The sequence below is a fragment of the Crocodylus siamensis genome, chromosome 1, assembly GCF_052110815.1.
Source record: "Crocodylus siamensis isolate JL-2025a chromosome 1, ASM5211081v1, whole genome shotgun sequence".
NCBI classification, from domain to species: Eukaryota; Metazoa; Chordata; order Crocodylia; family Crocodylidae; genus Crocodylus; species Crocodylus siamensis.
In genome coordinates this window covers 5,243,745-5,258,958 of record NC_143395.1, presented here as the reverse complement: position 1 = coordinate 5,258,958, position 15,214 = coordinate 5,243,745, and positions in this window count along the sequence as shown.

Here is a 15,214-nt window from a genome sequence, read left to right as displayed (position 1 = left end):
AGGCAATTACAAAAAGATTAACTCTAGATGGTTGACTCTTTGATCATTCTTGTACTTCAAGTATAACTACAGTCACACCTAAAAAAAAAGGACTCTCTAATTTCTTTACTGGCATGCAAAGTTTGTACAGTATATGCTCACTCACACTGCATTTTTTTTTTCCTTTTTCCACAAAGCTCTGAAAAGAAGCATTCCAAAATAACAGAAATTGAACTAGACTCTTATTACCCACCCCATATCACTTCAGCTCCCAGCTGACTTCTTAAAGCATAGAATGCATAGAGAATTAAAGCTTGCTGAAATGTGCAAATGTATCACTTTAATGCCCTGGTATTTAAAATCCCAAATTATTTTAGGACTGTCATTTCCCCACAGATCAAGGATGCATGGATTGGGTGCTCCTGCCTGACCCATTAGAAAACTTGGGTTCAACAGCAAACCATGCATTGATTTAAACTGAACCAAGAGGCAGGTTTTTGCTCTAATTCCAGATCTAATTTAAAATGTTGTGGAACCAATTTTGAATCCAGTGCCGTAGAAGTCACCAAATCAGAGAAAATTAGGATTGGAAGGGACCGCTTCATCTAGTCTTGTCCTGGTCTTGGGACAAATTGTTAAGAAATGGAAATGAAACTGAGTTTATAGGAACTGGCATTCAATTGACTCCATCAATTTATGACTTGATCTGATGCTAATGAAAGTTAGTGGAGGGATTCTCATTGATTTCAGTAGCTTTTAGATCACATCATATGTACACAAATACCCAGTGTACACAAGTACTTTCTGCACACAAAATATTTGCACATTCTTTTTTAATTTAGGTGTGTTACTGTAGCTTTCATCAGTCAACCCCTTGCCTATTCAGATTGTTCCCTATACAATGTGTTTATGAAGTCCTTGTGCAACTTTAAACTTTAATAACTTTGGGTGCGCACACGGTCGGAGCAAACTGTTACTGGTGATTGAAAGTAGAGTTCATTACATTTTCATACAATACAGCTCAAATTTCTAGACATCAGCATAACCGCCATCTTTCATGACACATCATTCAATCCAATTTTCCAACTTGCAGAAAACATTTTCCAGTTGCTGGTGAGTGATTTCATGAAATAAAATGCAAAAGTGATGTTTACACTATGTTAAAAAACTTAATGAATTCTGCTTTCGATCGCCATTCACCGTTTGCTTCCACCGTGTGTATATCCAAAGTTAGTAAAGTTTGAAGTTGCACAAGGACATTGAAACACTCTGTACATATATCTCAGCCTTGTTCTGATCACAGCTGACAGAGAAATACATTTGCAGAGAAACACAGACTGGCCAGACTTTGCAATTGGTTAATGAACACCAGCTTTCACGTTTTTCTCTCAGACGTGGGCTAATAAGTTCAACCTTATGTTCTCCAGCACGTTATGATTTCATTTCTTCCATGAGAAGAAGAGGGAGGTGAAGTTTTTACTGTGTTGTTTTCCGAAGCTTTCTGATATCTTGGTTTGACAAGAGGCTGTTGCTATTACACATTACTTCAGACCCATCAGTATGTGTTCCAGGCAAACACACCAGAGGAGCAGGGAAATTAAAAACAACCACCCAACCAACGTGTGTCCTGAAAAAGAAGACGACTTAAAAACTTAAGAAAAATCAGAACCAGTGTCTCTAGTGGGCATTTTTTCTAGCTATGTCTTTCCCATCACCATCATCATCTTCATGGCCAATACCATCATTTCAGAAGTATTCTACAGAACCAATGAGGGAAGACCTGTCTGGCTGAATACAGATCTTTCATATTTCCTAGATAACAGGCTCACAGTACAGTTGGGACTGTACTGAGGAGGTCTATCTCATGACAATTTTGCATGGCATGTTATTTGCATTGGGATATTCTCTGATCTATGCATGAATCTGATTAATAGCATGGAAACTGTTTTTGTTTTTGTTTTTCTTTTTAATGTAGAGAAGATCCATTGCCAGCACAACCCAAGTCACTTAGGAAGGTTGATTTTTACTCTCAACATTATTTGCCTTTTACATTAATGGAACAGAATATGCCATTCTTGAATTCTGAATTCCAGCTAGATTGTGACGTGAAAGTGCTAGACTGTCGCGCAGAGAGCAGGAGTGACCAAACTTCGGTGTCTTTCTGTTTTAGTCAATAAAGGGAAATACCAGAAATCTCCTGAGATCTCCAATCCAGTTTTACAACCAAAGGCTCAGATTCATTCCTAAGTAGCAGGGGGCAGTTTATCTTCAGCTTAAGGTCCTCACCTATAGAAAGACTTCACTCCATTGAAAAGACACGCATTTGCTAAATACTGAAAAAGCATCCAGGACTCCAAACGTGAACAAAGAAAAGCTTGCCGCAACAGATTTAGAAATGCATGTAACCATTTATGACTATCGTCCTGCTTATGTATTTGTCTGGTCATTGCAAAGACACTGACGTGGAAACTCATGTGGGCAGAAAAATGGCCTCAGCTAGTCATTCCTCCATTGGGACTTGAGGTTGAGCCCAAGAACCATATGCTTTAAAGTTAAACCTCCAGCACTCTACAGAGTTCATTATATTGGCTTTAGGCACTAGATCCAAGCCTGAGAAATAAAAAAGAAGAAGATAGACTCTCACTAATTCTGAAAGACAGCCTGTCATGGGCCAAGAATGACTGGGAACAGGCTGAGAGCCCAACCCCCCAGGGATCAGGGATAAGGAAGGCTTGCTTAAGACTCCAGGTAGGGTGAAAGTGTGGGGCCTCTTTTGTTTGTTAGGTTTAAATTCTTTTAATTTGTGCAATGATTTGCTCTTTTATTTACATTACCAAGATTTTTGCTTGAACTGGGCTGTTCAGGGTTATTGTCATCTATTGTTCACAGGCTCCAGATAGGAAGAGCCCCAAGGTCCAAACCCAGCCAGACTTTGGAGGTAAAGAAGATGGATCCGCAGGTTATAGCAGGCCAAAGCCCAGTCTAAGGGTGGAAGTCTTCACAAGCAGGAAGGAAAAGACATGATGTCTCATACGTGTGGCTGTACAGTCAAAAAGAGCCGGGGCGCAGGCAGAAATGTAGCTTGCCCAGTAACAGTGCCTTTGAGATCCAAGGTTTTGTTTCAGCTGTCGTTTACTCTATTGTTCTTATATATCGTGGTTTACTCTGTTGTTCTGATATCTGAACTGTGATTGAGTAAGAGGTCAAGATTCTGCATCATAGAATCATAGGATCACAGAAATTGGGTCGAAGGGACCTTGTAGACCTTCCAGTCTGACCGCCCGCCTAGGCAGGAGAAAAATGGGGCTCAAATGACTCCAGCCAGGTAGGCATTGAGCCTCCTCTTAAAGACTCCCAGGGTAGGAGCCAGCACCACTTCCCTTGGATGTTACAGCTTTAAGTGCAATAATAATTTAGGTCTTTAGAGGCAGGACTGTGAGGATATTCGTGCGGAAGAATGAGTATTTGCCTTCTTTCCTTTTGTGCTATATTTCTCCATTATATAAAGTTATCTCATTTGAAAGTACATGAGTTATCTACAAATAACATACTTACTTGCAGCCTCCCTCCCCCCCAGCTATCTAAATTGGGATGTGTATTTTTAGGGAGGAAGCTGGTTTTAATACCAGAATAGAGGCATGGAGATGCTATAATGGGCACCAGGGACTATACTGCCTTCTTAAGCTCATGCAGGAGGGACAGAGTACAGTTCTGCCTTTTTAGGCAAAAGCTGCTGCCAATTTGACAGTGGCTATGAGAGAATTAAATTTTGAGCGGCAGAGCTGGAAGGAAAGGGTGAGTGATACATGTGCATGGGAGCATTCAGCCATGGTGCTTCTGTGCTTTGATAGGAAACACCCTGAAAAAATGTGTTTTTCATCATTTTGCCTTCCCAGAACAAGGGGTGCATCTTATTTGGGAGCATGTGGTATGTGAGAAAATACTGTAATAGCAGCTATCAGTTATTTTGTATGATTTCCTTGTGTGATGGTGCCAGGACTTTTTTTTGAGTTTCATATTTTCATAGATTCATAGATTGTAAGGGGCTGGAGGGGACCTTGGAAGATCATCAGGTCCAGCCCCCTGCACCAAGCAGGAAAGGTAACTGGGGTCAGGTGAACCCAGTGAGGTGACCGTCCAGTCTCCTCTTGAAGATTTCCAGGGTAGGCGATTGCACCACCTCTGGAGGGAGCTTATTCCACAGTTTGGACACCCTAGCTGTGAAGTTGTTTTTCCTAAAAAACTTTTATACAATGCCTAGCCAAATGGGGACTTATTCCATGACTGTTTCTTTCAAGTTTTACGCAATAGAAAACAGCTTAGACATGTCTGCTGGAAACAACAAGAAGAGGAGAAAAACCTAGATGGACTAATTAATCACTGGATGTCTGTGAGCTACCAAAGTAATGCAGCTATGAATAATGGCAAAAAATGATCCTACAAGGTATTTCCAGGAGGGATAAGAAAAATCAAGGGCATTCCAGGAGGCTGTAGTGAGACCTCACTTGGGATACTGCCTACAATTCTCATCACACACCTTCAAGAAAGATAAATGATGACTGAAACAGGTCCAGGGTAAGCTATTAGATTGACCATGGTAATGGAGAGCCTATCTTGTGAGAAGAAACTTGAAGAGCAGACCATCAAAAATACATCAATGTGGAAGAAGAACTATTAAAACAAAATCATGGCACAAACGGGTATAAGCAGACAATGAATATGCATAGACTGGAAATGACAAGATATCTTCCACTACAGCACTGAGATTCTTGAACAGACTTTCAACTGGAATAGTGGAGGAAAAAAATCCTGAAAGATGGAGCACCAAAAATGTGTTAGCAGGGTTATATGATGTGGTGACATGCAGCATCAGAGGACAAGGCCCAATGGCCCAGGAAATCCCTTCTAGTCCTTTGTCCCGTGATCCTCAATGAATAACTAAATCCTCATCCTCTACAGGCCAGACTGAGTAGGAGTAAATGAATTCAGGATGTGTTTAGAAGATATTTCTCCACGTTTAGATTGCTAACAGTGCTGACACAATTGCAAAGTCTGTCCCTTTTTTTGAGCCACTTAGTTCACAAGGTCCAACAGCTAGTGACGATGCAATACCCTGACTTAGAAGATGAGGATGTTTCTGGCCATTTTGCTTACAACTGAGCCACCCTAGGACAAAGGAGTCACAAGGACTTTTTTTTGTTCTGGCTTCAATTCCTTTAACTTTGTAACTCTTGCCCTCACTTTGTGTCAGGGGCTTGAACAACTGTAAACACATGAACTGGTTTGGGTGGGCCCACTGTAATATCATGAATTTAACCTAGGTTTGCTTGAAACTGGATGCAAGATTTTTCTAGACTGGCAGATACAGATAATACACCACCAATTTAAAATGACACAGCCTTAAGTACCACCAGGAAATTTTTCAGTTCAACCTTAAGTATTGCCAGCCCATTTGAATCTGTTAATGTGTACCGCTGACAGGTTGTCTGCATACCACTGGTGGTACCCATACCACAGACTGGGAACTGCTGGGCTAGGCCCTTTCATTGTTATCGAGCCTGAAATGTCAAACTTGTAACAAAAACATAAAGAGGTTGTTTTTTACCTGGCATCAGGTTTCACTCTGAAAGCTGTGCATAAAATGCACGAAGCTCTGAAACACAAAAAGAAAAGAGGTCTCTACATTGAAGCTAGAAACCGTGGTGACATTCAAAAAGTTGCCACCAGGGTTGGGGATGGCAGTGTATTGACCATAAGTGATGCACTGTGGAGAACCTTCCTCTGCCCTTTTGGATGATGTGTACATGATCCATCTTATGTGTAGAAGACCAAGATTAGCCTTAAGTCCTTGTCTTTTTCAGCAACATCTTATCCTACAACACAGACAAAGGGCAAACATTTCAATCATTTTGCTTTTTGGCTTCGTGTTATTTATTTTCAAAATAACAACAACATCTAGAAACCTAGGGCAAAAGATCTCACCGACTGAATCAGCCTTTTGTTTCAGCCAAGGCCAATGTGTTTTCTTTTGTGTCAGCTGATCACATTTGGTTGCTAGGGACCGTTCTGAACACTGTTGATGTAGTTTGTACCCCAAGGACTTCAAAACCCAGAGGGCCTGATCCAGTACAATAGGAGTTTTCAGAGAGTAAGCACTGCATAATGAGGACCTCAATTTGACACAGTGGGTCAATTCAGTGGAGCGGTGTGAACCAACAGACATTTACATTCCTTTAGATCTACTTAAGCCTTTCCAACAAGATGGGGATGATAGCAAGGGAATCTACGGTGGTGTACAGTTTGCAAGCAAATGAAAGCTCGGGCCTTGATTCTGCACAGGACTTAGGCATGAGCTTGTGCTCCATTGTCAGTATATCCCACTGTAAAGGAAATGCAAAACTCTAGAACTCTTGGTTCAGAGATGATACCTTTTATTAGACCAACTAAGAAATCACAAGTATATATATATATCTTTCTTTGTCAGCTTTCAGGCACATTCACCCTTCTTCAGGCTGAGGACAAATCCAAGATGGTAAAAATCCTCTTAGGTAGAAAATAAACTTCATTTTGCACTGGGGAACTTTGCGGCTGGAAGCCTGTTCCCATGGGTCTGCGATAGTCTTTTGTGTGAGTTGCTCCTTGATGTACAGATAAGGCTGTTCTCATCCTCTTGCAGCCCCAGCAGAGCCTGCTGAGTTACCAGCTCCCGCAGGCAACACAGGCTCAACTGAAGCTGCTGCCCCCGCTCTCCCCAAGACAAAATGTAAGGTGTTTGTTGTGGGAGACTGCATCCTGAGGGAGACTGAGAGGGCAATCTGCCGCCCCGACCTTCTTAGCCCGGGAAGTCTGCTGCTTCCCGGGGGCCTGCATCCAGGACATTGCGGAGAAGATCCCAAAACTCCTCCAGCCCACAGACCACTATCCTATGCTCCTTATTCATGTGGACACCAATGACATGGCTTGGAGCGCTCCCAGCTGGGTCATGAGGTGCTACAGGGATTTGGAAGTGGGGCTAAAGGGTCTGGGGGTACAGGTGGTGTTCTCATTGATCCTCCCAGTCTCGGGATATGGGCTGAGGAGGAAGAGGAGGATCCACATAAGTCAACCAAAGACTGTGGCACTGGTGTCATCGGGAAGGCTTTGGCTTCCATTGCCACAGCTTGCTCTTTGGCGAGAGAGGCAGCGAGCTGCTGGGAAGAGTTGGCCTCCACCTCTCTCTTCTAGGGAGGAGGCTCTTCATAGCCAGACTAGCTGACCTGCTCCAGGGCTTTAAACTAAGCCTGTTGGGGGATGGGGGGACTACTGCCACTGCTGACCCGCTAAGCAACCCTTGAAAGCCAGCAGGCCAAGGCACTTAAGGGAGCCCACTCCTGCCCCAGCCCTGGTTCAATCTGTGGGCAAGCCAAGAGCCCCCAACAGGATACTTGCCTGCCTGTACACAAATGCCAGAAGCCTGGGTAATAAGCAGGAAGAACTCATCCTCCTTCTTAATGCAAAAATTACGATGTCATAGGGATAACGGAGACCTGGCGGGACTCCACCCATGACTGGACCATGGGTATAGATGGCTACAGGAGAGATTGAGTAGATAAAAGGGGCAGGGGATGTAGCTCTCTATGTTAAGGAAAGCTATGCATCCCTGCAAGCAGATCTTGGCAAACAAGGTGGACGACTGGAGACCCTCTGGGTTAAAATCCTCCCACCCAAAGTCCTGAGCTTGACCAGGAGTTTGCCTGGGAACTGACTGAGGCCGCATACTCCAGGACCATGGTTGTCATGGGTGACTTCAATTACCCGGACATCTCATGGGAGGATCACTCAGCAAAATCTGAGCAGTCACAAAGTTTCCTATCATGTGTGGATGACCTCTACCTGACTCAAGAAGTGTGTGGGCCAATGAGAGGTAAAGTGCAGCTCGACCTGGTACTGGCTACTGGGGATGACCTAATGAGAGACCTAGTGATCGATGGGAAGCTGGATGACAGTGACCATGTGCTGATCACCTTCACCATCTGCCGTAAAGCTAGAAAGTCAGTCAGCAACATGGAAGTCTTTGACTTCAGGAAAGCAGACTTTGACAAGCTCAGGAGGCTTGTCAGCAAGGCCCTAAGGGACCATGACCCCAGGGGGAGGGGAGTTCAGGAGAAGTGGTTGCTCCCCAAGGGAGAGATCCTCAATGCACAAACTAATTCTATTCCATCTTGGAGAAAAGGCAGCAAGAGGGCACAGCAGTCCCCCGGCTCTCCAGGGATCTACCAGACCTCCTGAGGCTAAAAAGAAAGGCCTACAAAGGATGGAGGATGGGATTCACCTCCAAGGAGGAACATTCTGCACTGGTCCAGTCCTGCAGGGAGCAAACCAGGAAAGTCAAGGCTGCCACTGAACTCCAACTACCTTTGAGCATCAAGTACAATTAAAAGTCCTTTTTCAGATATGTGGGGAGCCAGAGGAAAAGCAAGGGCAACATTTGACCCCTTCTGAACCAGGTGGGGCAACTGACAACTGATGCCCAGGAAAAAGCCAACCTATTAAATGGGTATTTTGCAACGGTCTTTCATCAGTCCCATGGGACGTCTATGCCCACTACTGGACAGGGAGTTCCGCTGCCCTCCATCAATGCTGACCTCATGAAGGAACACCTTGAGAGGCTGAATACCTTCAAGTCAGCCGGCCCTGACAGTTTAAATCCCAGGGTACTCAAGGAGTTGGTGAGCATCATAGCCCAGCCCCTGGCACGGATCTTTGACAAGTCCTGGCACTCTGGTGTCATGCCCGAAGACTGGAAGAAGGCCAATGTGGTGCCTAACTTCAAGCAAGGGAGGAAAGTGGATCTGAAAAACTGTAGGCCCATCAGCCTGACCTCTATTCTGGGGAAGGTCTTAGAAAAGTTTATTAAAGAGGCCATCTTTAATGGACTGGCTGACGCCAACATCCTGAGGGATAGCAGACATGGGTTTGTTGCGGGTAGGTCTTGCTTGACCAATTTCCTTTCCTATTACGAACAGGTGATCTATTACCTGGACAAGGGATAAGAGATTGATGTTATATATTTTGACTTCAAAAAAGCCTTCGATCTGGTATCCCATGATCACCTCTTGGTGAAACTGGCCAATTGTGGCCTTGGGCCCACCATGGTCCACTGGCTGGGAAATTGGCTCTGTGGTCAGACCAGGAGGGTGGTAGTTGATAGAAGTCAATCATTGTGGTGCCCTGTGGCCAGTGGGTCCACCAAGGCTCTTTCCTTGGACCCATATTGTTCAACATCTTCATTAATGTTGTGGAAATTGGAGTCAGAAGCATACTGGCCAAGTTCACCGATGACACCAAACTTTGGGGCAAAGCATCCACATTTACAGACAGGAGGGTGATCCAGGCTGACCTGGACAGGCTCAGGAAATGGGCAGATGAGAACCTGATGGTGTTTAACACTGAAAAATGCAAGATTCTCCACCTTGGGAGGAAAAACCTGCAGCATCCTTATAGGTTCGGCAGTGCTTTGCTGGCTAGCACTACGAAAGAAAGAGACCTGGGGGTCATCATTGACCACAAGATGAACATGAGCCTGCAATGTGATGCTGCGGCTAGTAAAGCGACCAAAACGCTGGCTTGCATCCATAGATGCTTCTCGAGCACATCCCGGGACGTCATTCTCCCGTTGTACTCGGCCTTGGTGAGGCCGCAGCTGGAGTACTGCGTCCAGTTTTGGGCTCCACAATTCAAAAAGGATGTGGAGAAGCTTGAGAGAGTCCAGAGGAGAGCCACACGCATGATCAGAGGTCAGGAAAACAGATCTTACGACGACAAGCTGAGAGCCATGGGACTCTAGCTTAGAAAAGTGCAGGCTCAGGGGTGATCTGATGGCCACCTATAAGTTTATCAGGGGTGACCACCAGGATCTGGGGGAAGGTTTGTTCACCAGAGCGCCCCAAGGGATGACGAGGTCAAATGGTTATTAACTACTGCAAGACCATTTCAGGCTGGACATAAGGAAGGATTTCTTTATTGTCCCAGTCCCCAAGGTCTGGAATAGCTTGCCATCAGAGGTGATACATTGAACGCCTTCAAGAGTAAACTACATGCTTATCTTGCTGAGATCCTATGACTCCAACTGACTTCCTTCCTGTGGAGCAGGGGGCTGGACTCGATCTTCCGAGATCCCTTCCAGCTCTAATATCTATGAATCTATGAATCCCTGAAGGTGTCAGATATCAGGGAGGCTTAAAAAATCTTTCCTTCTTGTTCCACAATGAAGCTTTCATTTCCAAAATGGGCTAAAATACGGCACCTTCCATGTTTCACAGCTGTATTTGGTAGCTGTGTTGGTTGGAGACAAAAAGAAGTGCACAACTCTAGAACTCATGGTCCAGAGACAATGCCTTTTATTACCATCTTGGATTTGTCCTTAGCCTGAAGAAGGGTGCATGTGCTCAAATGCTTGTAAAGAAAGATATATATATATTTTTGTGATTTCCTAGTTGGTCTAATAAAAGGTATCATCTCTGAGCCAGGAGTTCTAGAGGTTTGCATTTCTCTTTTCATCTCAGTCCAACACAGCCACCAAACACATCTCTGGAAAGTGAACAAATATTGAACCGTGCTACTGAATGGGTGTTGCAAGTAGAGCACTTTAACAAAGCTTTCCACACCCTTCTGTTCATGATTTATTGCAGTTGTCTCAGGAGTGCTTCATAACTCACTGAAGCTAAAGACAGTGTCTTTCTTTTGGCATTGCTGGACTGTGGATCAGTCCCCATTGAACTATGTCAAATTTGACACTGATGAGAAATGGGTGGGAGTTATGGAGAAGGAAAAGAGATCAGCAACTGAGTGATTCCAAGTCAGTCTGAAAAAAAATAGTGAGAATATGAATTGGTATGAACACATTTTTGGAATTTGGGGCTGGAATAAAATGCTGGTTACAACACCTTCCCCTTACCATTGAATTTAAGCCACATTTTAGTCCTAATTATGTGGGTAAATATCCAGAGTAACTCCACTAAAGCCAGTGGAATTATTCTGGATTTAATGTGGATCTAGGTGAAAAAAAAAATATCAACAAATTACGTCATGGGAAGTTAATGGAGTACCGCTAGGTTTTAGTCTGACCTAGACTGTGATCTGAACATACAGGCACAAATCCTCCATTGGTGTCATGCCAGTACATAATTTGTCCCATTGATTATTTGTGCAGAAGACCTACGCTAGCAGTAAATAGGCTATCAAAATTGCATAAGTTATTATTCAGCTTATAAGAATAAGTGGAATCACAGGCAATATAAAGGTTGACCATAAACATCTGGACTATTACCGAAAGCTCTCCCACACACATAGATATCTCCTAAATAGAGGTTGAAATGAAAACCAAAATCTAAGTCTTAAAAATGAGCTAATTACCGATATACTGATTAGGTGGTACAATGTAACAGAAACCATAGGAACATAGGACTTGGAAGAATGGGACTAGCTGGGTCACTGGGCCCAGTATTTTATAGTTATAATATAATGTATTCATATGCATACCCAGAAACACAAATATATTTACATACTTATATATACACATATACAATGTAACTTTAAAAAATGGCCCAACTAAATTTTTTTTTTAAAAGTGGTAAAAAGGAAATCACTAAAAACCTTAGTTCCAGCCTGAAGCACATTTTTACAGCTGAAAATAGAGGCTTATAATAAAAATGCTGACACAACGTTAACTATAGAGGTGCTAGCAGGCAGTGCTATAATAAATAATGTGGGAAATATTTTACACTTCAAGGCAATTACATGTCCAGCCATCTTGAGGATTTCTGGGCCAGGAAGGGTAGGGATTAGGTGTCCTTGACAAATATAAAAAAAACCCATGACTCATGACTGCTAGAAGGCATGAAAGCATTAAAAGAGCTGAGTAAAAACTTCATAATCAGTTCGCCTACCACAGGTAAAATGTTTTTATTTTGGGGGTAGATAAGGAATAGGCAAGTAGGGGGCGTGGACTCAATATTGCATTTAGATAGCGCCATGGAGAGCCAAACTTAGTGAAAGTTGGGTAAAGCTATTGTCTGAGCTGAACTGCCATCCATGTGTGCATCTGAGCAAGAACCTACTGGGCATGTCTGTATGGAAATGACGGTGTGTCCTGGTTGGCCTGTTCCCAAGCATGCCTTGTATGCATGGGCACCCACCCACGTCTGCACATGTTCCAAACCTAAAAATACATTGGGGTGGCCACCCCGGCGTGGGCACAATGGAAACCAAGATCTTAAGAATAACTGCAAAGTATCATTTGCATCATCTTCATTGGTACATGTCTGGGTTTGGACCACGCCTGCAGAAGACGGTCAGCAAGGCGCAGTTGGAGATGACACTGCCCCCACAGCAGAGGCGCATCCATTGTCATTTTCTATGCTGTATAAATATGGTTTGAAAGGGTGATAAAATGACAGTTCACACTGCTAAGAGATAGAACTGTATTTCCATTTATGACCGCCTTATTTATTTTTCGCATCAGTCACAGCTAAAAGAAATACAGTAGATCTTGAAGAATAATAATAATAGTAATAATAATACCCTCTACTTCTCCATACCGTACGTTTGGCTTGCTTGCCCTTGTCACAGAAATATATCAAAGATGTTTCACAGTCTATTTTGGGAAAAAAAGATCTACAATGGAATGGAAATGGACGTGATGATTTAATATGATACAAAATAGGTTAGGTCCGGAAGGGAATGGGAATTTTGCCATTGAATTAAATGGGGCCAGGATTTCAGCCAAGGTTTTTATTACCTGGTTTCCATGGTACTTTGACAGTCCTTTGACCAGCTAGACCACTCCAGTCCCAATTTCTCAGGTACAGTAGAATGAAATAAACCCAACCCTCTCATAACAGTACTTAACCATTATAATGCCCTTTTATGAATAATCAACTTTAATTTAAAATGCCTGTGTGACTACAGAGGGAGACGTACAAATTTACAGTAGTAGGTAATGGCATGATTGTTTAAGACACTTACAATAACGTGACACCAATTTATTACCATTAGAAATAAAGGACCCTGAGCATTATGTTAGCATTGATATGTCAATCCTTCATTTGAAGGATGGCAAGTCTGAATCCCAGCACAGCCTTAATTAACAGAAAATAATTAGCATCATTTTCCCAGCTGTGAATTTGAGATTTTTTTTTTCTAACCGAATCCATTGATTGATAATTAAGGAGGAGTTACTTGTAATAAAACTCCCAGTATTGCAATTTCTAATTGGCCTTTAAGGACATTTTACAGTTACAGTTACTTTGTTCCAGGCACTTTCTGCCTTTTTGAACAGCTTTAATAAGGGATTCTTTCTAAATAAGGTAAAAAGCAGGCAGCTGAGAAGGAACAGCCACTGGAAAGGTACGTATGCGTGTGAACATTTTAGCCTATGATAAAAGTGCTATTGGTACATTGGGGTAAGAGAACAAGAAAAAGATTTGATTTGAAAATAAAGGAATTTGTCCAACCTTGGGAGTCTGCTGATTAAGCTACTATCCTACAAAAATGTATGTAAATGCTTAACTTTACACACTGTAAATAGTACTGTTGGCTTCAGTGAAATGGCTCACTGTACAGCTGAGCACATGTATAAATCTTTGCAGGAATGTTGCCTTAGGCTGGAAATCTCATAGGAGCAGGCTCAGTTCAAGGCATGTCTCCTTGTGACATTTTTCCAGCAGTAACAATAGTGTCACACAGGGTATCTGGAAACTCTCTCTTCTATTCCTGGAAGTAGGATGCAGCCAAATGGTCTGGTTTGGAAAGGTTTTGTCAGCTTTTTGACTACCTTGCCCTCAAATTTGAGAAACGCTCATATTTCTTCTCGAAGAAAAATGAAATCTGAAACATTTGGAGGTTTGAGGACAAAAAACTGAAATCCCCAAAGTTGCATCTTTTAGGAGATATTTAAAAAAAAAAAATAAAACCCCTCATTTTCCTTAGTCATTGATCTCAGATTTTGGGCAGGGGTGTGCAACTTGGATTGGGCCCTTGGCTGGCCTCTGGGATTGGCAGAATGTGGCGCACACAGTTGCAGGCTGGGAAGAAGTTCTGGGCAGCCTGGATCCAACGAGATTGGCCCCTTGGATCCTGCAGACAGCAGCCGTGGAGGAAAAATGGAAGGGGGTGGCACTTCATTGCCCTGCCTTCTTCCCCTGATCTGCCTCTTAACTTACCCATCTCAGCAGCACTGAATTCAGCAGACCATTGGTGGTGTTGTCACTGCCACCCACCTTGCCCAGTGGTTACAATACCTGCTCAGCAACTGAGAGATCTGGGTGCCAGGCCTCTCTCACCTTAATGGGATTTGGACCCAGATTCCTCACCAGAATGCCCCTAGCCTCCAACCTGCAGAATAGACTAAGTCTATTCTCCTTCGCCTGGACAAATTCAGGTCACAGGGCTTGTAGCAAAACCCTCAGTTTTTCTTTTTTTTTTCTTTTAAAATGCATTCCCTCCCCTTCCCCAACCATTTCTGACTTTTTCTTTCCCTTTCTATAAGTGAGCAAAGACATAGGATAAGCTTCAGCATCTTATTTTGGTAGCAAGTTGTATTTGTTTTGTTTTTCCTCCTTCTTTATATTGTATAATTATGATGTTTATATTGATTTTTATTGTTCTATATTACTGTTTTACTGGTACTATATGATTTAGGCCTACATAGGTAAGTTAGCATAAGTCATGTCAAGTTTCCGTTTTGTTTGTCAAGTCTCCATCCTGTCCCCAGGCCCAGTTGTGTAACCCATGACTCACACCTACCCCTGCTATGTAACTTGGTTCCTGAATGAATGGGGATGAATGAGGGTGCTTGAGAGAAAATGGCAGTAGGTCTTAAAAATAGCTCCTTCTGAATGACCGAACCATCAGCACCAATACCTGGACCAACGACCCATCCCTTGGAACCACCCTCAGCATTCAAGAAACAAAAGATGAGGCAACCCACCATTGTGCCAAGCTGCACATGCTCATTAAGAACATCTGGAGCCCTCTGGGACAGGACTGACCTTGCCTGGACAGACCCTTCCCATAGGAGATCAGAGGTAGTCTGCCCCATAAAAGGGGTAGTGAAGACTTACTCCTTGGGATGCCCTCTCCATCTGGACTAGCACCATGCCATACCACCTATCCACCCAGAGGCCCTGCCGGCGACCCCCCTCTGGACAACACCTACCGGATAAGTACCCCTTTCCAGCCTGGACAGGTAGCTATC